General features: G+C 37.2%; 1 pseudogene; it reads right to left on the reverse strand.

Moving 5' to 3' along the window:
- Positions 1 to 1,301: 1,301 nt before the first annotated feature.
- Positions 1,302 to 5,873, reverse strand: LOC122437791 (annotated as a pseudogene).
- Between the last annotated feature and the right edge of the window lie 17,755 nt (positions 5,874 to 23,628).

Here is a 23,628-nt window from a genome sequence, read left to right on the forward strand (position 1 = left end):
TTCTCGTGAACCTGGGCTGGACCTAGTATCACCTCTTACAAATTGAAAAGTAAAAATGACACGGTGTTGTTTCCAAAAACAAGTTACAGAAGACTATGGCTTCTGTCTTTCTCTTTTTCTCTTGCTCTCTCCCTTGCTCGCTTTTCCTGGAGTAGGAAATGGCAACCCACTCCAATATTCATGGGGAATTCCATGAACAGAGGAGACTGGAGGGCTACAGTCTATGGAGTAGCAAAGAGTCAGACACGACTGAGTGACTAACATACTTGCTCATTTTGAGGAAAGTCACCTGCCATGTTGGGAGTGACTTATGGAGAAGTCCGTGTGACAAGAAAGTGTTATCTCCAGCCAACAGCCACATGAGCCGTGACTGAGCTTGAGAGCTCCCAATCCTACTCCTAGAAAACCTTGAGATGACTGCAGGCCAGGGGACACTGGATTACAATCTTGTGAGAGACTCTGAACCAGAGATCCCCCACTAAACTGCATCGAGACCCCTGAAATGAAGATAATAAATGTCTATTTTTATAAGCTGCTATACTTGGAGGAAATTTATTGTACAGTCCCATATAACTGAGAATAATACCTAAAGTAACAGACTACAAAATAAGTATGAATTACTTCAGAAGACAGGTGGATGGATAAATGGAAGAATATACAAGAAACAATTGATTTAATATTTATTGAATGAAGGAATCCAAGGATGGGTATTCATTAAAGTTCCTTCAGGCTTATTTTGGATTAAAATAAAGCCAAAAATGTATTTTACATTATCCAAGCTCTCTTGCTTTTCTTCCCTTGTTTATTTCAACTGAAAAAGTGTGTCAGCACAGTGAACTTCTACATAAATATTTTCTGAGTTTTTATGAAAAATGGAGAATTGCTAAACACAGAAGATACACCCAACAATAAGGATGCTGCTGCTTATTCACATTTTACATCACTTATGATCTTCTCCCACACAGGAATGCTTATTTCCATGGAATGATGAGAACATCTATCAGGAAGGCTTCTGTGAACTCAAAGTGCCTGGGACCAATAATACAGAGGGGACAGCAGGGCATCTGTTTAGAGAAACAGGATGAACCATCTTTTCCACGAGTGGTAACCATGGAAAGTCCTGTTGATTGAAAGATTTCTCACATGTTCCCTTAAACTATTAAGCTCTTAGTCACAAAGGCATTCCACCTAACTTCCTTTCCTGAGGCTTCTTTCTTATTCCAGTAAAGTAAAAAATGAATGAACCTGCTGGATACTATAGTATAATGTATCAGTTATTTTATTAGGTTTTTGTAAGAAATTTAGAACACCAATTTGTGAGAATAAACTCCATTTGGGAGACAAAACACAGAGCAGAGATAGCCCTGGAGCTGAGAAACGCCTTTGTTTTGGCAGAATTTTCGAGTCCACAGCCTTCTGATTAGCCTGGAACTGCTCGATAAACTCTTATTTCTCCTCTGTGAGGATCTTATCTTCCTGGTGCCTGAGCTTCAGAAGTTTCTTCTTCTTTGAAGTAAGCATGGGTGAGATGCTTTGGGCTTTTCACATCACTGATGAAGGCGGTGATAACAAATTTCTGGTATGTTCTATGCAGAGAAACTAGATTGAAGATCAGAGGTCCAGTCACAAGCAGCAGGTCACTCTTCAATTTCTTCAGGAAAATCACTCCCGTTGTTATAAGGATGGTCAAAATGGTCCTAAGAGTGATGCTAACTCAGAATTGTCTAACATGCTGACTGAAGAGATTTTTGTTAGATGTGGCCCAATAGCTTTCCAGGAACATCTTCAGGAGGATAATATATAGGTGTTTTGTGAAGTTTAATTACTCAAGTACCATCATTCTTGTCATTACCAACTGGAAAGAGTGCCTATGAGTTTTTTATATAACTTAGGAAAGAGAGTGAGAATTTACATAATTTAAATAACATGCCTAATTCTATCATGAAATTGTATGGTATACATATAACTTTAAAGAACTTCGGTGCTGTGCTGTGCTTATCTGCTCAGTTGAATCCTGTGAAACCAGACACCTCTGAATACTAACCACTCTTTCAGATGGTGCATGGGTGGCTGCAGGGCATGAAATTTCATATTAAAAACAACTTCAGTGAAACAAGGTAAGTCAATAGTAAAGATGAGTGTAAAGTTTTGAGAGTTGACTCATTAATATGCTGTGCTTAGTCGCTCAGTCATGTCTGATTCTTTTCGACCCCACAGACTGCAGCCCACCAGGCTCCTTCATCCCTGGGGATTCTCCAGGCAAGAATACTGGAGTGGGTTGCCATGCCCTCTTCCAGGGGATCTTCCCAACTCAGGGATAAAACCCATGTCTCCTGCCTTGCAGTCAGATTCTTTACTGTCTGCGTCACCAGGGAAGCCATCAAAGAACTTCTAGTTTGAGTTTGAAAAGAAAAAAAAAAAAGATACATGGGGCAGAAAGAAGAAAAAAACAACAACAGAACTCACTTCCCCCAAAAGCAGAGATTCCTGCTGAAAATTGCTAACCATTATTCTCATTATTCTTAATCTCATCAACTAATATTTACTTTATTTCACAGTTAACACAGTGCATTTTGGATTACACAAAATCAGCCCTGTGCATTAACAGGTAAGTTGGCAAACATTTTGTTCTTATGATGATAATGTTAAATCAGACAGGTTAAGTTTGTTGGCCAAGGTCAAATAACCAGTAAATGGCAGAATAAGACTAGCACCAATACTTCCTAACAGTTAAAATTACACTGAGATGATAAGAACTGAGTAATAGCTGAATGACTTGTCACAAGGGGGAATTCTTTTAATTTAATGCCACTATTATGAAATAATTGTAGCACAAGGGGAATGAAAAGCAAGGCAGAATGAGACAAACTTTTTAGAGACAGAATCCATTTCAAAAGAAAGATACAAAAATTTCCGCAGCTACTTGTACAGTACTAGTCAAAACAAATTCGCTTTTCCAACATCTCTCACTTTCATTCCTCTGCAAAGTATTGGTATGAGGTGACAGAGAAACTTGAAGAAAAAGTCTTCAGTATGGACTGGTTCAATGAATGAGGGATTAAAAACCTCAAAAGAAAGAGGAAAATGTTAATAATTAAAGAATGTCAATGATGTATTGGGAATCTTTCCTCTAATCAGAGCAGCAAATGAATTGTTTAATGTATGGGTAGATAAAGGATAATTTTAGGTTGCTAAATAGTCCAGGATTGCAAATAGTCACGTTAACCCATTTCCTTGAACTCATTCCTTTATTCATTACATTTCCAGCTAACTGAATAATCATCATCCAGAGAGCTTATAAAAATAAATATTCCAGGCTTCCCTGGTGGTTCAGTGGTAAAGAATCCACCTGTCAATGTAGGAGACAGAGGTTCGACCCCTGAGCAGGAAGATCCCACAGGCCAAGGAGCAACTAAGCCCGTGGGCCACAACTATCTAGCTGGTGCTCTAGAGCCTGGGAGTCGCAACTACTGAGTCCATTTGTTCCAACTATTAAAGCGCATGGAGCGCGCGTGCCCCAGAGCCCATGCTCTGCAACAAAAGAAGAAGCCACCATAATGGGAAGGCCCCGGGTGCTGTGACAACCTAGAGGGCTGGGAGGGGGTGGGTGGTGGGAGGGAGGCTCACAAGGGAGGGGACATATGTATATCCATGGCTGATCCAAGTTGATTTATGGCAGAAACCAACACAATATGGTAACTATCCTTCAATTAAAAATAAAAAGAAAGAAAAAAGTGGAGTGAGATCCAATAATCCACATTTTTAAGTTAGCACTTGAGATAACTGTGATGTGCTGCTATATTTGGCAACCACTTGACTCCACAGTACAATACTTGTACAGAAGTTACAGGACATTTTTAAATAATTTCTTTTTGATAGAGCATTACTCAATTACTGTGACATTTCTAGGAGTTGTGGGAGTTAGAGGAACACTAAGTATCTGTCCATTTTGTGTCCCACACCCACTTCCCCACACAGACATGATTAAACAGATTTACCCCTGTGTCTGAATTCTCTACTCATTTCCACATCCTATCTATCCTGGACACTCTCTGTTTCCATTGAAAGCCCATCAACACTGTGGCCTTACAGCTTCTGGATCTCCTCAGTATCAGCAACTTCCATCATTATTCCACTGCTCTATAGACATTTGTGTTGCCTGGAATGGAAATAAACAACCCCAAAATTGCTTTCAGCAGTTCAGTGTGAACCCCACCCTTCACAACCCTTTGAGCCTAGGGACTTAAGCCTCCAGCACTAAAGGAGTCTGTAGTCAATCTTCATGCAAAGGCTCCGAGGTCCCTAATAATAAAATGCCCAGGTTTGTACTCTGTTCTAATCTGTACTAGAATCAGTGGAAAATGGCTTTCACAGCTAGAAGCACCACACTGATATGCAAATATCTATTGGGGGCGACACTGTAAACTATTATTAACGAGGCTAGCATTTTAGGATGGAAGAAACATTATTAGAAATCCATTATTCTGGATCCTGGCGCTCTCAGGATTCTGATTCAGTAATTCTAGAATAGGATCCAGGAATCTACATTTTTATATTGGGTCGGCCAAAAAGTTTGTTCAGGTTTTTTTCTGTACAACGTTATGGAAAAACCCAAAGGAACTTTTTTTGCCAATCCAATACATTGTATACTGATCCCATTCAAAGAAATTTTAACCTGAAGATTTAAATGCAGATAATCTAGAGCAGATACTACAGATATAAGAAATACCTGACAGTTTGACAAATAAACAGGAGACAGTATGACAGACAGCCTTTGAATACGAGGTTTCAAAAGATGTACTTACCTAGAGAGACTACAGGGAATAAAGTGAAGGACTTGAAAGAAGACAGTTCACAACAGAAAAGGACAGAAGGGGACGAAGACTTTATGTCTTTACGTAACAAAGTTCCTCAACACTGACTTTGTTTTTGGGCAGGAGTGGCATGGAGATGGAGTTTTGGGAAACAGTCTCTCCCAACTACAGATTAGTCTCTTTCCTACACAGAGATGGACCAGGAGAGAAGGAAAGATGTCATAATATTCTCATGGAATGATACAAAGAACTCTGGCCAATATGTAAGAACTAAGAGATAAAGCAGAACTCAAACAAGATTTTCAACACAGAAGACCAAAGCTAGAAAACTTCCATGTATGCCCTTGCTATCTCTAGGTACTGAGAGAATTAGGAATGCTTTCTTGGCCCCACTGTTATTGTTCACAATAATTCCCAGAAGTACTCTCGTGTACCAAAGGGATCATATTCAGAAGTAGAAAATGATTCAGTAACTTCATTTAAAGTCTTTTCCAAAAGTCTATTCAATTCCTGGACTCTTTGTACTTGCAAAAACTGAATTTGCCTACCAGATAAAATGTTTTTTCTTAGTTCTCTAGAGTATTAGTTACCTTCCAATCAGAAGACAGAAACTACACAGTATTTGAAAGTGGGAAAATTTAGTATAAAGAAATAGCAACAGAAGACTGAAGGAATAGGGAATTGGTTAAAGGTCAGGGGGTGGGTATGTGGACTCTAAGGGATACTCAAGTGCTACTGAGGGAGAGTACTCAAGGAAAGGACAAACTTGGAGGGAAAGAATGCTTCCCCAAAGCCAGGACTCAGATCTCACTACAGAGGGTACAGTTGAATTCCACTGGCTTCTGGAAAAGTTGGCTGGGTTATTCCAACCCAAAGAGGGTAGCTGAGAAGCTACCAGCTTAGGTTGTTACTGACTTACTGGAAAGCCAGTTTGGGTTCTATCTGGACTCATAGAAAGTCACCTGGAAGTAGCAGGGCTGTGAGAAAGGGTTGCTGACGATTCACTGGGAAACAGCGGGTGAATCCATAGCACTTGCTAGCTGCCCTTAGGAGCGCCATCAGACTTACTGCTGGAAACCACCTAAGATGTGGCTGGTGTGGAGGAAAGTTGGGGAGGTGCCACTTGCTATTTGATGCTAGAAAACCACTAAAAAAAAGCCAATTCACTCTTCCGGAGTTCAACTAAATGAGTACACCTGAACCTGGAAGAAGGCCACTCTTTCCTCTATTGTCCCCTCAACACTCTCTATTACAGCGTTCAACCAGGCCCACTTTTATCACAGAGTAGAAGAAAAAAAGGATGAATTTGGAGCTGAGGGGCAGTAAACATAACTGGCCTATGTGCCTATTAACTAAATAAAAAATTTTATTTTCTAAAGGATATTTTGCAAATATATTAATATATTTTATGGTGTGTGTATACATATATATATATCCCTGGAGAAGGGAATGGCTACCCATATTCAACATATGAGAAAATATCATTTTCTTGAGAACTAAGTAAAGAAAATATTACCTGATTCAGTAAAGGACACCTTTTGTACTTTCCTCAGTGTGTTCCAGGTTTTAATATAGCAAATACTGCACTATCAGAAAACAAGTAGCTCCTATTAGTGACCATCTATGCCTGAGCCCCACCCAAATACAGAATATCTAGAAGTGGGATCCAGGTGTGGGTTATTTTTTTTTTTTTTCCAAAAGCTTCCAGGTGATTATACGTTGTTAAGAACCAGTACTCATTGGTTTATGCCAGAAATGTAGAAATCAACCCAACGCCTTTATTTCCTCACCACTGCCCTCTGCTAATACATCACTGAAAACCATACAGTTTATGAATCTCTCCACATTATACTCACAATACTGCTGCCTCCTAGTCCAGGTCCCCGTCATCCCTTACATGGATTAATGAAACAGTCTCCTTGTGGCCTTCGTCCTCTCTTGTCCATCTCTAAGCAATTATACTAAGAAATGGATTTTGCCTGTTCAGATTTTGCCACTTCAGACTCTTCCTCTACTTTTTCACCTGGCTTGTTCCTATTCACCATATCAAGTTCTAGTTAAAAAAATACTTTTCTTTCTCCAGAAAACCTGCCCAAATCCTTAAACTAGATTCATTCAGCCCTGTTCCTTTATTCATTACCATAGTATCTTAAATGTTTACCTTATTGCATTATTAAAATGAGTCAAATAATAATTTATGTAATTATTTGGTTAATTTTGACTTACTAGACTTGAAGGGTAAAACTGATGAGAATAACAATGATAAATGTGGAGAAGAAAAAATAGTTCCAAACATCTGGGTCTATGCTTTTACATATAAATCATAATTAGAGCTAACAATGAACATTTAGTGTATTTAATTAGCACACTATCTACATATCCCTTTTAAGTCTCACAACAGTTTTAATAAGTGCATGTATTCCCTCATCCATCCAACAATCTGCAAAGTGCTACATGTGCAAAAATTTAGGACCACATTTCTTAAAATGTGCTAAGAGAATGTGAAACACAAGTTGACCATGTCACTTACTTAAAATGCAGATTTGGCTGCTTCGTCTTGGAACTACTTCATTAGGTTCACTGAGGATAGGGCCTGGGTATCCATGTTGTTAATAAGTTCCACAGGTAATTAGTATTCAGTTTAAGTTTAATGAAGCCCTGTTCTAGGAAAAGATTATAACAAAGATGTTATACCATCCAGATTGAGGGCAGGAGGAGAAGTGGGAGACAGAGGATGAGACAGTTGACTCAATGGACATGAATTTGAACAAACTCTAGGAGATAATGAAAGACAGAGAAGTCTGATGCGTGCTGAAGTCCATGGGGTCGCAAAGAGTCAGATACAACTTGGCAACTGAACAACAACATGCCATCTATGTTTAGATACTTGGACCCCCTTCCTATACCTACTGAGTCACAATTTCCATTGGATTGAGCCTAGCAGGTGTAATTTCTTTAAATTCTACAAATGATTATGAAACTAGACAACTCTGAATACTAACCACTCTTTTAAATGGTCCAGGGATGGCTGCAGGGTATGGAATTTTGTATTAAAAACAACCTCAGTGAAACAAAATAAAGCAATAGTAAAGGTGAGTGTAAAATTTTGAGAGTCGATTCATTAATGTGCTGTGCTTAGTCGCTCAGTCATGTCTGACTCTTTGCGTCCCCATGGACTGTAGCCCACCGGCCTCTTTTGGTCATGGGGATTATTCAGGCAAGAATACTTGAGTGGGTTGCCATGCCCTCTTCCAGAGGATCTTCCCAACGCAGGGATCGAACCCAGGTCTCCTGCATCGCAGGCCAATTCTTTACTGTCTGAGCCACTGGGGAAGCCCCAACTGCTTTGTTTTCTCAAAAGCTTGAAAAATACTCCCTGGTCTACCACAGGGAATACCGGTTTTAAACAAGCTATGAATCAGTGAATACTGCAATGCCATCATCACCCTTACATGATGCACAGAGAGATGTGATACTGCCCAAGATAAACATGCTTCAAGAAGACTGATGTGGCCGTTGTGGCCAAGGAACCATGGGACTCTTTGTAAGAGAGAATGTGGCTAAAACCTTAAGATACTAGATGGTTTCTTGGAACTGTGTCTATTTGCAATGGAAACCTGCCTAGTTACAGATATTTTTGAAGAAAATTTAATCTCCCACAGTCTAGAGTAGAAATACTAAAGAGAAAAGGGGAAGTGAACTTATTTATTTATTCATTTACTAAACAATTTACACAGTGTTATATGCACAAAAGAATTAGGGCCACATTTCTCAAAGTGTGGTATGAGAGTCTGACACACAAATTCACCAGGATCAGAGAGAAGTTTAAACTAATGAAAATGAACCAAAAAATGTATTTTCAAAGTGAAGATGAAAATACATGAAAAATAAACAACTTCTGAAATTTATCTGGAATCTTTTTTTTCTGTTTGAATTAATAATAATCACAGCTAACATTTAACATTTACTATATATACTTAGGACTTTAACATACATAACCTCACTGAAGCTTTATAACAAGTCCATGAGATAAATGCTATTGTTCTCCATGAATTCATTCATTCAACAAATGTTCAAAATATATTGGCCACTACCACTCTGGTCAACATTGTCTAATGAATGGGAATGGAACTATAAAAAACTAGGTAAGTTCCCTGCTGCTGTAAAGACAAATAAAATATGCTTATTCAATAAATGTGCAAACTGAAGGCTCCAGGCACTGAGATTTAAACAGGTTATACAATGGTCTCAAGTTCAGAAGCAAGAAGATGTAGAACCACAATCTGAACAACTAACAAGTTAATGCAGAGCCACTATGCCTTATATGTTCAAGTACCAAAACTAATTTAGGTCTAATTATGTGAAATTGCCATATTTATAGAGGAAAACATCAATTTTTGACTATTGCATATGCATCAATTTATACTCATATATACCTTTTCCATACTTCTTAGTTCTTTTTTTCATTCCCAATAACTCTTCCTTCAGAGTTGTTTATGGCTGTTGATGACCCACACTGCAAATATGAACCTGATTTCAGGAAATTTACATTACTAGAAATTTGACAGGCCAGAGGGCACTGCAATTTGATGATGACTTGGTCCTTTTGAATTGTGAACTGTGGTCTGCTGTAGCCAATTAAGGGAATGGAGATGGCCTCAAGCCATTTAAAAGCAGTAAATGACTGTGTAGAGAAGACTTGTTTATTTACTGATGGCTATTTCACCTCATTCTCAACACATTATAGGTCAAATAATACCAGATAGACTACGATAAAGATCAATTCATGACAGGTTTCTTGTACATGCTTGAAGTTTCTTGGTTTTCTTTTTGTTTTTAATGAGCATAGTCGACAACACTAAGTCAAGATATTTGGGACATATAACACAGTTCAGTATCAAGGATAACGTGGCAATACTGTTCTCTGAATTAGAAATAAAGTTATGTGTTTTGTGGGTCAAAATAACCTGTTCAGAGAATTCTAAAACATTTTAAAGGCCATTGTCTTCTAACAACTCAAACAGTCCTCTAAAGAAACATAATTATGTAAAAATACACATATAAACATTTACATTTCTCTTCAAATATTTATCTCTCCAGTTGAGGGTTTCTCAATCTTGTCACTATTAACATATTGGGTCAGGAAATTCTTTGCTATCTGTTTGTCAGGGTGGGGAGCTAGTCTGTGTATTTTAGGACAGTCACAATATCCTTGGCCTCTGCCAATAATACCCTCTCAGATATAATAATGAAAATAGTCTCCAGATATTGCTGATTATATCAGAGGGGCAAAATTACCCCCATTAGACAACTACTACTCTTGACAGACATAGAAATAGATAAACATAGGAGAATACTGTGATATGGAGACATGAAACTGTGTCTAGGTATGAAAATGGTGAAGACTGTCTTTGTGTGGGTCATAAGGTACAATGGTTAAGAATAGCCAGAATCACACTGTGAATAGCCAGAAGTTCACATTGTGAACTTAACTTCTACCACATATTAGCTTTGAGATCTTTCAAATGATGGTAACAATAGGATTTCAAACATTTATGAACATTTAGAAAGAAAAGCATTTAAAGACTTGGCATATTGCTTAGCACTCAGTAAATACTCAGCAACTGTCAAGTCTTATTATATTAGAAGATCCAGCTAATAACAACCCCTCTCTCTCTGTATTAAATATGAAGTGAAGTGAAGTCGCTCAGTCGTGTCCGACTCTTTGCGACCCCATGGACTGTAGCCTACCAGGATCCTCATTCCATGGAATTTTCCTGGCAAGAATACTGGAGTGGGTTGCCATTTCCTTCTCCAGGGGATCTTCCCGACCCAGGGATCGAACCTGGGTCTCCCGCATTGTAGGCAGACACTTTACCATCTGAGCTACCAGGGAAGCCCAGTATTAGATATAGATACACATAAATATTATACAAGTATTTGCATATGCAGCTATACATGTATACGCATATATGTGTATATATGGCATGGGCAAAATACAACAGTGGTGCGCACTAGTGTGAGTTCTTGACGCTGGGCATGCTGAGGGCAGAGGCCCATAAAGAGAGTGAGCCACTCTATGACACAAAACAGAAGTTAGTTTGTTAGATAATTTTTTTTGGCAGATTTAAAAAAGAGGAGCTAAGTTAGCTTTATCTGGCATGTTTCAAGAATAAGGTTCAAATCAAATGTTCTAATTAATAGAGTGTTAGTATAAAAATCCAAACATGGATTATTCATTTAAAAACATTTAAAATACTACAAAATCCATTTAAGACTAAAACTTACCAAGGTGATTAATTCATTTTTATTTCAACAATTATTTATAAGTAACTTACTCTTTTCTTAGCTCTCTGCTAAGTACTGATTTATTTTTTTGGTTAAATTTTAGGAACTTATAATTCTTTAAGACAGTACTTATAAATATTTTTTTTCCCTTCAGAGGTGTGACAGATGTAAGAGTTTATACTAACTCCATATCATTATCTGAAGGTGTTTTGGAAAGTAATTTATTGACAATCATTTGTTTCCATTGTATTTGCCACTTTCTCATATAAATTTAAAATACAGAGTGTCACATAAGATATCTACCCCACTTCTCCACAAATCGAACTCGTAAGTCAAAAACTAGGAGGCTCTTTTGTAAATTTAAATGGTTTTCTTTCCTATCATTACAGGAACTGAGAAAATATCTAATTCTTCTCTTACATATCCTCAATAAAAATGAATTATGCCTCAGCATCTAGTAACAGAGGCATTTATTTGTCAACAAAGTATCATATCTATGTCAGTTGAGATGCTGAAAAATGCCTCCTTATATTAAAGCAAAGCCTGTTGCTCAGTTGCTAAGCTGCAAAATCGTGTCTGACTCCTTACAACTTCACGGATTGCAGCACTCCAGGCTCCTCTGTCCTCCACTCTCTCCTGGAATTTGCTCTAATTCATGTTCATTGAGTCGGACATGAAAGCCCACCTCAAAGTTGTACACAATATATTGATTATCTGATCACTATAAGCCAAAGAACATAAGCTTTGAATTTTTCCATATAGAAATCCTATATACACTTGACAACTCTTACATCCTCATACATATATATATATGTATACATACATACTTATATAAATATACATACATAAAGAGTATATGTATCTATATAGATATACATGTATATACATATATACATGTATGTACACATAAATTCCTTTATATGTGTATATACATGTATATGTATATATCTATACACACACACAGAAACAGAAGCAAGAGAAAGTTATAAATAGGGCAAAATATAAACAATTTGTAAATTTTGCACTAGTATTACAATATTTGGAAGTGTGAAACAATATCTAAATTAAAAGTTTTATAAAAGTACTAAGTTATATTGGAAAATCCAAACTATTGTCTACTCTCAAAAAATCAAATTTTCTTATCCTAAGGACCTACTATGCTATATTCATTATTTGGTAGCTACAAGAATGTGCATAAAACATACAGTCATAAGGCTAGGAACTTTAAACTTACAAATACGCAACAATGAGTTATTTACAGTGATAGTTATATCAATGGCATTTTCTTCCCAACATTTTACTTCAAAGGGAAAAACATCTGAAGAAATGGTACTCTAGTTAAGCACAGGGAATTTTTAGTTGAATAATTTTGTTTATACAAATACTTAGGAATGTGTCTATTTATCTGCCAAATGAATACAAAACATACAGCATTTACTGGTTTCAAGAACTCTAAACCAGATCTGTGAGAAAGTATTTCATTTTTAAATCTGAAACAAGATGAAATTCAGCTAATTTGGGGTCAAAAATACACTTGCTGTATGTCTCTTAAGTCTCTGACAAATTATAAAATGCATTTCTACTTTTGTTTTTGGCTAGGTCATATTGTATATAGTGGTTTCATTTTTCTTCGGTGGTGTGTTATTCTTCCTTGTTTCCATTTCTGGTTTTTAAATGAAAACTCACAATCCTGCTGAGAACCCTCACTTTCATACTGTTTTTGAAACCAGATTTTCATGATGAAGCCACAAAACAACTCAGCAATAATGCACATTAAAGCAACACACTATTTTTAATTCATATTTTGGGGATTTGGCAAAGAAACCATAATAACTTGATAAGTTAGAGGCAGCCTAGCACACAAAATCTAAACATACATATGAACTCAGATTGTTCATCATCTCCTTACTCACTGATTATTAACTTTCTTTACCCCTTCCTTCCTTCCATCCTTGTTTTTTTCTTTTTTTCTTTCTTGAGTCTTTGAGGAAGTAGAAACTAAGATGTAGACCAAAGCTGGGCACTTCATGTCTCACAACCGTAGGGCGGAAGGAGAAAATAAATACTAGTCAACTCTACAATCAGGAACTTTGCCATCTGAAGTCATAATCAGACTTTGGCAACATGGAGCAGTTAGGCACCATCACAAGTTCAAGAAAACCTTATGTATATCCACATACACCCCACTGGTTTAGAACTGGGCGAGTAACACCCCAGGTATTCCCCAGGTGGAAAGGGACACTCCCTTGGAAGGGGGTGAATTCCCACTGGATGTCCCCATTTCTGTTGGGGATCTCAGCTCACATTCCCTCCATGGGGAGCCCCATGGGTTTCTTAATTGCCTTCTTCAGGGTTGGAAACAAAAATTGAGAACACTGCCAAGGTGGGGAAATCTAGAAAGCTCTTCATTGCTTAACAAAATAAAGGAGAAATTAAAGACTGAAAAATCTCTAGGACATTTCCATTTATAGCTTCTATATCTTAACTCACACGAATGACAAGATTTAATTTGTGTTATACTGAAGAGACTCAGGAACTATCATCATGAACTTTTCACTGGATATCCTGTAAGTATAGCCCAGTGGTTATCTGTGTCTGCCATTCTTCAGATATATCTTCAGAAGTTGGTACTTCATTGATTGGTACTATATCTATATTTCCTCATACCATCACCACAGAAAGTTTACCTGTTTTGTTTGTCATGCTGTTTTTTAATTCAAACAGTCTCTTTCAGGATACAATGGAGAAAAGGTAGTCTTTTCAACAACGGATGTTGGAACAACTAACTGTACATCCATACACAAAGACACGCAAACACATACACATGAATCTAGATACAGATCTTACACCCTTCACAAAAATTAACTCAAAGTGGATTATAAACCTAAATGTAAAACACAAAGCTACAAAACTCCTTAGAGATAACATAACAGAAAATCTAGATAACCTTGGGTTTGATGATGACTTTTTAGACATAACACCAAAGGCATGATTCATGAAGGAAAGAATTGATAAGCTGGACTTCATAAAAATTAAAATTTTCTGCTCTGCAAAAGACAGGTTAACAAGATGATAAAACAAGTCAAATGCTGGGGGGAAAATGTTTACAAAAAATCCATGTAAGTTATCTATATCTGCAAAAAATACGCAATCCTAAAAATCAGTTACACAACTATGATCTTTTCTTTCTTTCAATTCTATGGGTTGATTTTCTGCTCCACTTACTTTTGACTGGGATCATTCATGTGGCATTTTAGTTGGCAAATCAGCTGGCAATTCAGTTAGGGCTGGGACATCCAAGATGTCTTCATTTACATCTTAGTAGTTGCTGCTGGCTTCAGCTAAGATCCCTCCTTTTCTCTTCTATTTGGCCTTTATCCTCAAGGGCCTCTTTCTACCTCCCTTTCACATAGAGTATCTTCAATTTCTCTAGATGGTGACTGGCTTCTAAATGAATGAAAAAGAATCCACAAGTTCCCTTAAGTACTAAGCTTAAAAGTTGCATCCTATTGGCCAAAATAAATCCAAAGGCTGAGGTCAAGAAAAAAGTACGTAGACTATCTCTTGATGTGTGAAGGGCCAAAGTCGCATTGCAAAAGAGTACAGAGGATACCAGGGGCTGCTGTGATCATGGTGAGAAACAATCTCCCACAAACATATAATATGTTTTCACTGAACTTGTTTTAAACTTAGATTGTTTCTGAAATTTTAAATATTTGCAAATTGTAATAAACAAGTGTCGTATATAAGTTTCTTTACAGGTTGAAAATATAACTTTAAGTTCCAAGTTTTTTATCAAAGGCCATATTATTAAATTACTAAAATCACACACACACAAAAAAGAATACATATTCCATTTATGTTCCCCAAATAAAGATCTTCTTGATAATTTTTCAAGTGCTTCCAGCAGGGAGTGGGTATGGATTACAAGTCCTGAAAAACTAGGTGTTTAATAAACTAATAATAATGACAATTATATGTAAACTATTAGGGTTCAGTCTTTGCCTTGACTACAGAGAAGCAATTGTAACTTCATTGATAAGGTCATTCAAACATAATAATCATTCCTTTACTTGTTTCTTTTATTCTATATTCATGTGTTGTTAACTATTTTTGCCCACCTATTTTCACTTAAATTTTTCAGGATGTAAGAAATACATTGATTTTAAGTAGTTTTATGTTAATATCTAAAAAAAGAACTCAAGAATGATGGACAATAGAGTTACTGTCTTACAGATCAAGAAGCCAGAGCTGTGTAAAGTACCACATCTCACCCAAGGCTTTTCATCTCCTCCAACACAAATATGAGGAAGGAAAGGGAGGCACTTACTCCGTGAGTCTCAAAACCCAAATTAGTTTTATTCATATCATAGAGTAAAAGTCCTCAAAAGGACTCAGATTGGTAAATCTAAATCTAATGTATAGATAAAATATTTTTTCCCCCAAGATTAGCGAGGTACAAATTTTTCTGCCCTTCCTGATACGCATTTACTCAATCTTACTCTTATAAACATATTCCTTTAAAAATAGCCAACAACTTTTTACCAAAAGATGTTTAAACACATGGTGGAGGAATCTTAGGGAAAATCCAGAGGTTGAAACCAATGTATTCCAAGAAAGGGACAGGAAATCAGATCACTAAATAAACTTACTATGTGTGTACTTGAAGTGCTGTTGGCTTTGTGGATGATTTGCTTATTGGTGATGTTATGGATTGAAAATTGAAAGTAGGTGTTGGCAACAAAGTAAGGGCTTCAAGCGGACTACAGCCCATGGGGTCACAAAGAGTTGGACACGACTGGCACACACGCATGGATAGGAAGTCTTTATTTGCAGGGCACCGAGCAAGAAGAATGTTCACGCTCAAAAGACTCAAACTCCCCACTGGCTTTCAGGCTATGGTTTTTAAAGACAGTGTGAGGGTAGAGGGTTGGAGGATATGTAACCAGCTCATGGACTTTCTTCTGGTTGGTGGTGAGGTAATGGGGTGATGTTCTGGGAATCTCAGCCTTCGGGTTCCAAGCACTCAGGAGTCTAAGTGCTTGAGGTCAGCATGTAGTGACCATCTTCCACATGGGTGGAATCTTAGTTTCTACAGAACAACGCAAAGATATACATCAGATTGCCATCTATATCCCTTCAGGAGGAATTAGGAGTTCTGTGACTCTAGTGTTCTAATTATTAAGTGCTTGAGCCTGCTCTTTGGAACTCGAAGAAGGACTAGGAAGACTTTTATTTTTTTTCTCCAAACAAGTAATGTGGGACAGGAGGAGCTTTTATACCTGGGAAGACCTCACAATGTCTTGATTGGTTTTAGTACCCCTCCCTTCTCCTTGTTAATCCTCAATCCAGAGGGGAACAGGCAAGACAGGAAAGTGAACAAAGTTCTGGATAGAGATTAATCATAAACTCAGCTGGGAACTCAGTTTCAGGTGGACTTGGTTTCAATGATATAGGCATGTTTCATCAATAACAGTTGCTAAAATTTTCTACGTGTTCTGAGAGAGGAACATTTTGCTTTTCAACATTCTAGACAATCCTCATTTTATTATGTATGTCTCAGTATGTATAATTTCCTAAGAAATAATTTCAAAGAATATATACTGAAGCATGAATGATTCTAACAGCTCCATAACTTACCCAATTCTTCTTTATGGGTAAAACAGGAAACAATAAAAGAGAAACAAAAAATATGATATCACTTGTGGATTTTTAAATATATAGGCTTGCTTTTATTGCTGGATCCAGTTAAATATTATTTTCTTTAAAAAAAAATATTATTTAGTTGGCTCTGTTGGGTCTTAGTTGTGGTTCTCAGTTGCAACACACAGACTCTCTAGTTGTGGCACTCAAGCTCCAGAGTATGCAGGCTCAGTAGTTGCAGCACTTGGATTAGGGACTCTGTAACAGGTGGAATCTTGGTTTCATAACTAAGGATTAAGCCTGAATCCCCTGCTTTGTAAGGCAAATTCTTAACCACTAGACCACCAAGGAAGTCCCTTATTTATTATTTAATTTTTGAAAGCATCAATTCTTCGGTGCTCAGTCTTCCTTAGGGTCCAACTCTCACATCCTTACATGACTATTGGAAAAACCACAGCATTGACTAGACGGACCTTTGTCAGCAAAGAAATGTCTCTGCTTTTTAATATACTGTCTGCAGCTTTGACTATACAGATCTTTGTTGGCGAAATAATGTCTCTGCTTCTTAATATGCTGTCTAAGTTTGTCATAGCTTTTCTTCCAAGGAGCAAGTGTCTTTTAATCTCATGGTGACAGTCACCATCCACACTGATTTTGGAGACCAAGAAAATAAAATCCATCACTGTTTCCACTTTTTCCCCTTTTATTTGCCATGAAGTGATGGAATGATCATGATCTTAGTTTTTTGAATGTTGACTTTTAAGCCAGCTTTTTCACTCTTCTCGTTCACTCTCAAGAGGCTCTTTAGATCCTCTTCAATTTCTGCCATTAGAATGGTATCATCTCCATATCTGAGATTGCTGATATTTCTCCAAGCAATCTTGATTCCAGCTTGTGATTCACCCAGTCCTACATTTCATAGGATGTACTCTACATAGAAGTTAAACAAGCAGGGTGACAATATATTGCCTTAACATACTTCTTTCTTAATTTTGAACCAGTCTGTTGTTCCATGTCTGGTTCTAACTGTTGCTTCTTCACCCACATGCAGGTTTCTAAGCAGACAGGTAAAGCCATCTGGTATTCCCACTTTTAACAACTTCCCACAGTTCGTTGTGATCCACACAGTCAAAGGCTTTATAATAATTAATAAAGCAGAAGTAGACATTTTTCTAGAATTCTCTTGCGTTCTCTATGACACAACAGGAATATTGACAATTTAATCATTGGTTTCTCTGCCTTTTCTAAACCCACCTTATACATCTGGAAGTTCTCAGTTCATGTACTGCTGAAGTCTAGCTTGAACTCTACCTTGCTACCATGTTAAATGAGTGCAATTGTACCGTAGTTTGAACATTCTCTGGCATTGCCTTTCTTTGGGATTGGGACGAAAACTGAATTTTCCAGTCCTGTGGCCACTGCTGAGTTTTCCAAATTTGCTGACATATTGAATGCCGCACTTTATCAGCATCATCTTTTAGGATTTGAAATAGCTCAGCTGGAATTCCATTACCTCCACTAGCTTAGTTTGCAGTAATGTTTCCTAATGCCCCCTTGCCTTCACACTCCAGGATGTCTGACTCTAGGTCAGTGACCACACCATTGTGGTCATCCTGGTCATTATACCTTTTTTGTATAGTTCTTCTGGGTATCCTTGCCACCTCTTCTTAAACTCTTTTGCTTCTGTTTGGTCCTTACAGTTTCTGTCCTTTATCATGCCCATTCTTGCATGAAATATTCCCTTGATACCTCCAATTTTCTTGAAGAGATATCTAGTCTTTCCCATCTAATTTTTCCCTCTGTTTCTTTGCATTGCTCAGTTGAGAAGACCTTCTTATCTCTTCTTGCTATTCTCTGGAACTCTACATTCAGTTGAGTATATCTTTTCCTTTCTCCATTGCTTTTTGCTTCTCTTCTTTCCTCAGCTATTTGTAAAGCCTCCTCAGACTACCACTCTGCCTTCCTGCACTTCTTTTTCTTTGGAATGGTTTTGGTCACTGCTTCCTGTACAATGTTACAAACCTTTATCCATAGTTCTTCAGGCACTCTGTCTGCCAGATTTAATTTCTTGAATCTATTGGTCATCTCATTGCTCCTTTTTAATATGTAATATTGGTTGTCTTCATCACCTTTATCACCAACACTTATCCAGTGATGTTGTTACTAGCATTGGATAATCAGATCATTGCTGCCAACCAGGTTCCTTTATTTGCAAGAAGCAAATCATATTCAAACTAACAAAATTCAAAAATAGGTCAATTAGACAATATGAAATATCTCAGAATACTAAGACAGAAATGAAGTATAGCTGGGCTTACAAGATTAGAAACTAAAATTACTCCCTCTTTCAGAACTGTGTACACTATGTATTTACTTTATTCTATGAATATGTTCAATCTGTAATATTTTTATCATCTTCCTCTGCTTACCCATCTTTACCACAGCCTAACATGGCTTAAAGTCCAGCTCTGTATAATCACCAATAAATTCTTGGCTGAATTCTGACTGACCCAGTTTCCTCAGTACTTTAATTCCAAACTTTTAATTGATTATTCCTCTCTTTTACTCTTCCCAGAGTCTGTCTGTAACTGCAGATTATCATAAACATCTGGTCAGCCAACTGTGACTGTAGTTAAATAGAATCATCAACTGGAGCTGTGAGTAAGTAGAAAATAATTAGCATGTCTGCTATAATTTGTTAAATATATACCTTGGAATACTTTGTAATATAGAATAATTTATTTCCTCATGCGTAAAATCTAATAAAGTTTACTTGCTATTTGCCTAGCCTACCCTTAAGTTCTGTCTATAGTAACAAATGAGTTAATAAAAAAGAAAGCAATGGGCAACCTAAAAACACTTGGATGCAGCCGATAATTAACAAACCATATCTACTACCAATCAAATTATCGAGGAGAGGACAAACTACAGATAAAAAAATCACAGTCTCTCAAGACAACAGAAACTTTGTAGAAAAAACTCATTTTCAATTGTAACTTAAAGAATATCAAGAGTCTAATGTAATTCAACTATTTTCTCTCTTCCTTGGACATTCAAGTTATAGTGCTTATTCTAAAGAAACTGAAGAAATAACTTTTTCACCTTGATATAAATGGTCTGGGGAATATACATTGATTTTATATCTTGTTTAAACATTCTTATTGCAAGTATGTTTATTTGGCTTTGGAATTTGGGTACTTTCTTTGACTTTTTTGGGTTCTTTATTTCTATTTTATTTTTCTTCAGATGCTGATGGTCTCACAGTGGTGAGGACTTGAAGATAACTGGAAGACTAGAAAAGAAGGAAAGTAGTAGAGTCCAAGCTCTGAGAGCAAATGGGGTTCATTCAGCAGTTTGTAAAAGCAAAACGAGCTTTATAGACAGAAGGGAGATGGAATAAAATGGACAGAGAAACCAAAATAGAGCAACCCAGTCTAAAGGAAAAACTACTGAGGTGAGAACTGTCTTTCTAATGGAGACTCAGAAAAACTCCAATCTTGGATTGAATGAGCACAGGAAAGAGGCGTGAACTGAGTAGCTATTATCCAATTAACCAAATTAATTTATAACTAATTATACTCTATATTTATATATGAACTAATTAAGTAAAGATAATTTAATTAAAGGTATCTTTACTAGATAGCTGGAGTAGAAATACCTCCTCCCAGCTCATCACACTGAGCTATCAGTAGTAGTTGTTTGCCTGTAGGGACAGTGTTTGTAATCTGCTCTAAAATTAAAATGCAGAGTCTTTTCTAATAGGACTCATGGGGTGGGGTACCATGCCAGATATGGAAATCCTGAAAAAAAAAAAAAGTTGGAGGGGGAGGGTAAAGTCCACAATGGGTGAGGAAGAATAACTTTAAAAAGGAAAGAAACTTGCTTACAAGTGATAAATACTGAAGCTCTCTACCTTCAGATTAAACTCCTTTTTTTTTTTTTACTAATTGTGAGATGCTCAAGACTTCCACTCTACTTTATGTTTACCAGAGAGGAACTCTGCAAGGCTATACTTTGCCCTCATTGACACAGTGCCCATAACAGCCCTCAGGTAAGAGGCCAACTGGGGAAATGTACTTATAGAATTGTAGACAAAATTTGTGTCAGCTGATTACCAATCAACCTAGTAAATCAGTGAAAAGTATGAAGAGGTAATGAAAAATCACAGAATATTTAAGAAAAACCAAGAATATGATCAAGATTAATACATTAGACTCCTGGACTTAATCTCAATGTGTGTGTTTGTTTATCCCCATGTGGTGTGCCTACTAAGTCACTTCAGTAGTGTCCAACTCTGCGACCCTATGGACTGCAGCCCTCCAGGCTCCTCTGTCCAGGGGATTCTCCAGGCAGGAATACCAGAGTGGGTTGCCGTGCCCTCCTCCAGGGGATCTTCCTGACTCAGGGATTGAACCCGTGTCTCCTGTGGCTCCTGCATCGCAGGTGGATTCTTTACCATTAAGCCACAACAGGAAGCCCATATATCCCCATATCAACAAGCAATTCTTGGACTGATATCAACCAGGTGTCTGAGAGTTCAACTCAGTTCTGACACTATCCACCTGGAGACTGAATCAAGATTACACAAGTGAAAGGCTCACGCCAAGTCCACCCTCTACTTCAGACCCCAATAGCAAGCCCAGGTTACCTGTACTTCTGACTGAAGTCTGTACTTCAGAGATTCCATGGTCCCTTCCTTGGGTTAGACTAATTTGCTAGAACAGCTGGGACAGCTCAAGAACTCAGGAAAACCCATCTACTCATTAAATAACTGATTTATTACAAAGGATATTAAAGGATAGTAATCAACAGCCAAATGAAACACAGATAAAGTGAAACCTTAGACAAAGGCGCCTCTGTCCTTGTGGAGCTTGGGGCCTGGCACTGAGGCACATATAAGTGTTCTTATATGGAAACTCTCAGAATCCTCTACTTTTTGGGTTTTTATGGAGACTTCATTACATAAGCATGATTGATTAACTCATTGGCCACTGGTGATTGATTCAACCTCTAGCCTGTTTCCCCTCCCCTGAGGTCGGAGGTAGGAGGACCACCCTCTAAACACAAGGCTGGTTTCTTTGGCAACCCATCCTAAGATGCTTATCAAAAGCCACTCTAATCACTCTTAACACTGAGGAAATTCCAAGGGTTTGGGGAGCTATAAGCAAGGAATTATGGATAAAGACCAAAGAAGAAATATATATTTTGGTCATCTGGACCAAATGTATATTTTTTATAAATCATATGATTTATATAAATTATAATATTGCAATAAATAACTAGAAACATCTAACAAATGTTAAAGAAACAGAAAAACATCTCTAACATCTAAATCTGAAGGCAAGGTCCATGGACATTTTTAGTGGGGGCATTAATGTCTATGGACATTTTTATGGGCAGTGGGGGTGGAAGAGCTCCTGGCATCTAGTGAATACAGTCCAAAGAGGATAGCAAACATCCTATAATGCACAAAACAGTCCACCACAACAAAAATACACCCAGTCTAAAATTTCAATAGCAAAGAAGCTGAAAAACTGTGCCTTTTCTACTTTTCTTTTACTTGAGTCTTTAACGGTATTCTGAACATGCTTTTCTTATCTTCCTCCATCCCCGCTTCTATAAGATCCTCCTTTTTTCTTCCCCCTAGAAGATTCTCACTGTTTCTATAATGCTGTTCTCCCAGGATTTTGAGATCCAGAGAGTAAATGCCATCTTGTTCTTGGTAACTACAAGCTTGAAATTTCTCTAGGATGCACTGGGGGAAAAAAACCCACTAACTGTTACTTTTCTTTAGCAGTACTTTCCTGTCTCTACTGGAGAATGTATTTGCTCTGGTTTCTTCTTGTAACTAAATCCAAATCCTTTCTAATCTGCAGAAATTTTTGACTGTTGGCCCTCTACTCCATCCTAGAGTGGTTATAGATTTACTCCCTTGTTTATAGCTTTTCGTTCTGTCATTTCAGTGCCCTGTAGGAAAACTGGAGAAGCACATATTCTTAGATTGCCATTTTTATCTGAAAGTTGCTGATTAATTTTGCAAACTTACATCCATAATATTTAGGCTACAAAAAATTACCAGTAATCGGAATCTGTGAATATGTTCGGTTTTATTGTTACAAAAGTCACTGAAAACTATTTCCTGTGTATTTTTGAAAGTTTAATTTTGACACTGATATTTTTACTAGAGGAAAACTTTTGGGGGGGGATCATTTCTTAAAGTGGAGAGCTGTTTTAAAGCTAGATATAAATAGATATTATTACAATAATACTTCATGGTTTATAGCCTTTCAGATATGATACACTTTCATAAACACATTATCCTGCTTGAACTTCACAATCCTAGGAGTAAATATTGTTTTGCTTTTTTGAGCTGTGGGAGAAAGTGACTTTTGAGTGAAACCACACAGTTGAGTCTAAGAAAGTCTTCTAACTCTATATCTAATAAATGTGCTGGTTTTCTACACTGTCTTCTTAATTAGAGGAAGCAGAGTGTTTGACATTTTATCAATTGCTCTATTCCATAATGGGGAAGAAGTTTTACTATGATCCAAGAAGATTAGATCTCTCCAGACATGGGTCAGTAAATGCCAGGGGTAGAATCCTATTAATTTGAATGTACCACTAGCTCATGGTGAAAAGAAAATAAAAGAAAGAAATAAAAGAAAAATAAATAAATAACAATGATAACAATGCTCATTATTTGAACAAAAACTTGTAAGAAACTTTAGGTGTAAGAAGCACAGTCGAGGTTAATTGTAGATAAATGAATTTCCAAGTGTTGCTCAGGTCATGTTATCTTGAATGTACTTCTCACTGTACAAAACTTCACCTCTGTGCCTTCTGGTTCATTATTTGTTTTCTTCTACATTTCATCCAGTACTTG

The sequence above is a fragment of the Cervus canadensis genome, chromosome 3 (assembly GCF_019320065.1).
Source record: "Cervus canadensis isolate Bull #8, Minnesota chromosome 3, ASM1932006v1, whole genome shotgun sequence".
In the NCBI taxonomy this organism is placed as follows: Eukaryota; Metazoa; Chordata; class Mammalia; order Artiodactyla; family Cervidae; genus Cervus; species Cervus canadensis.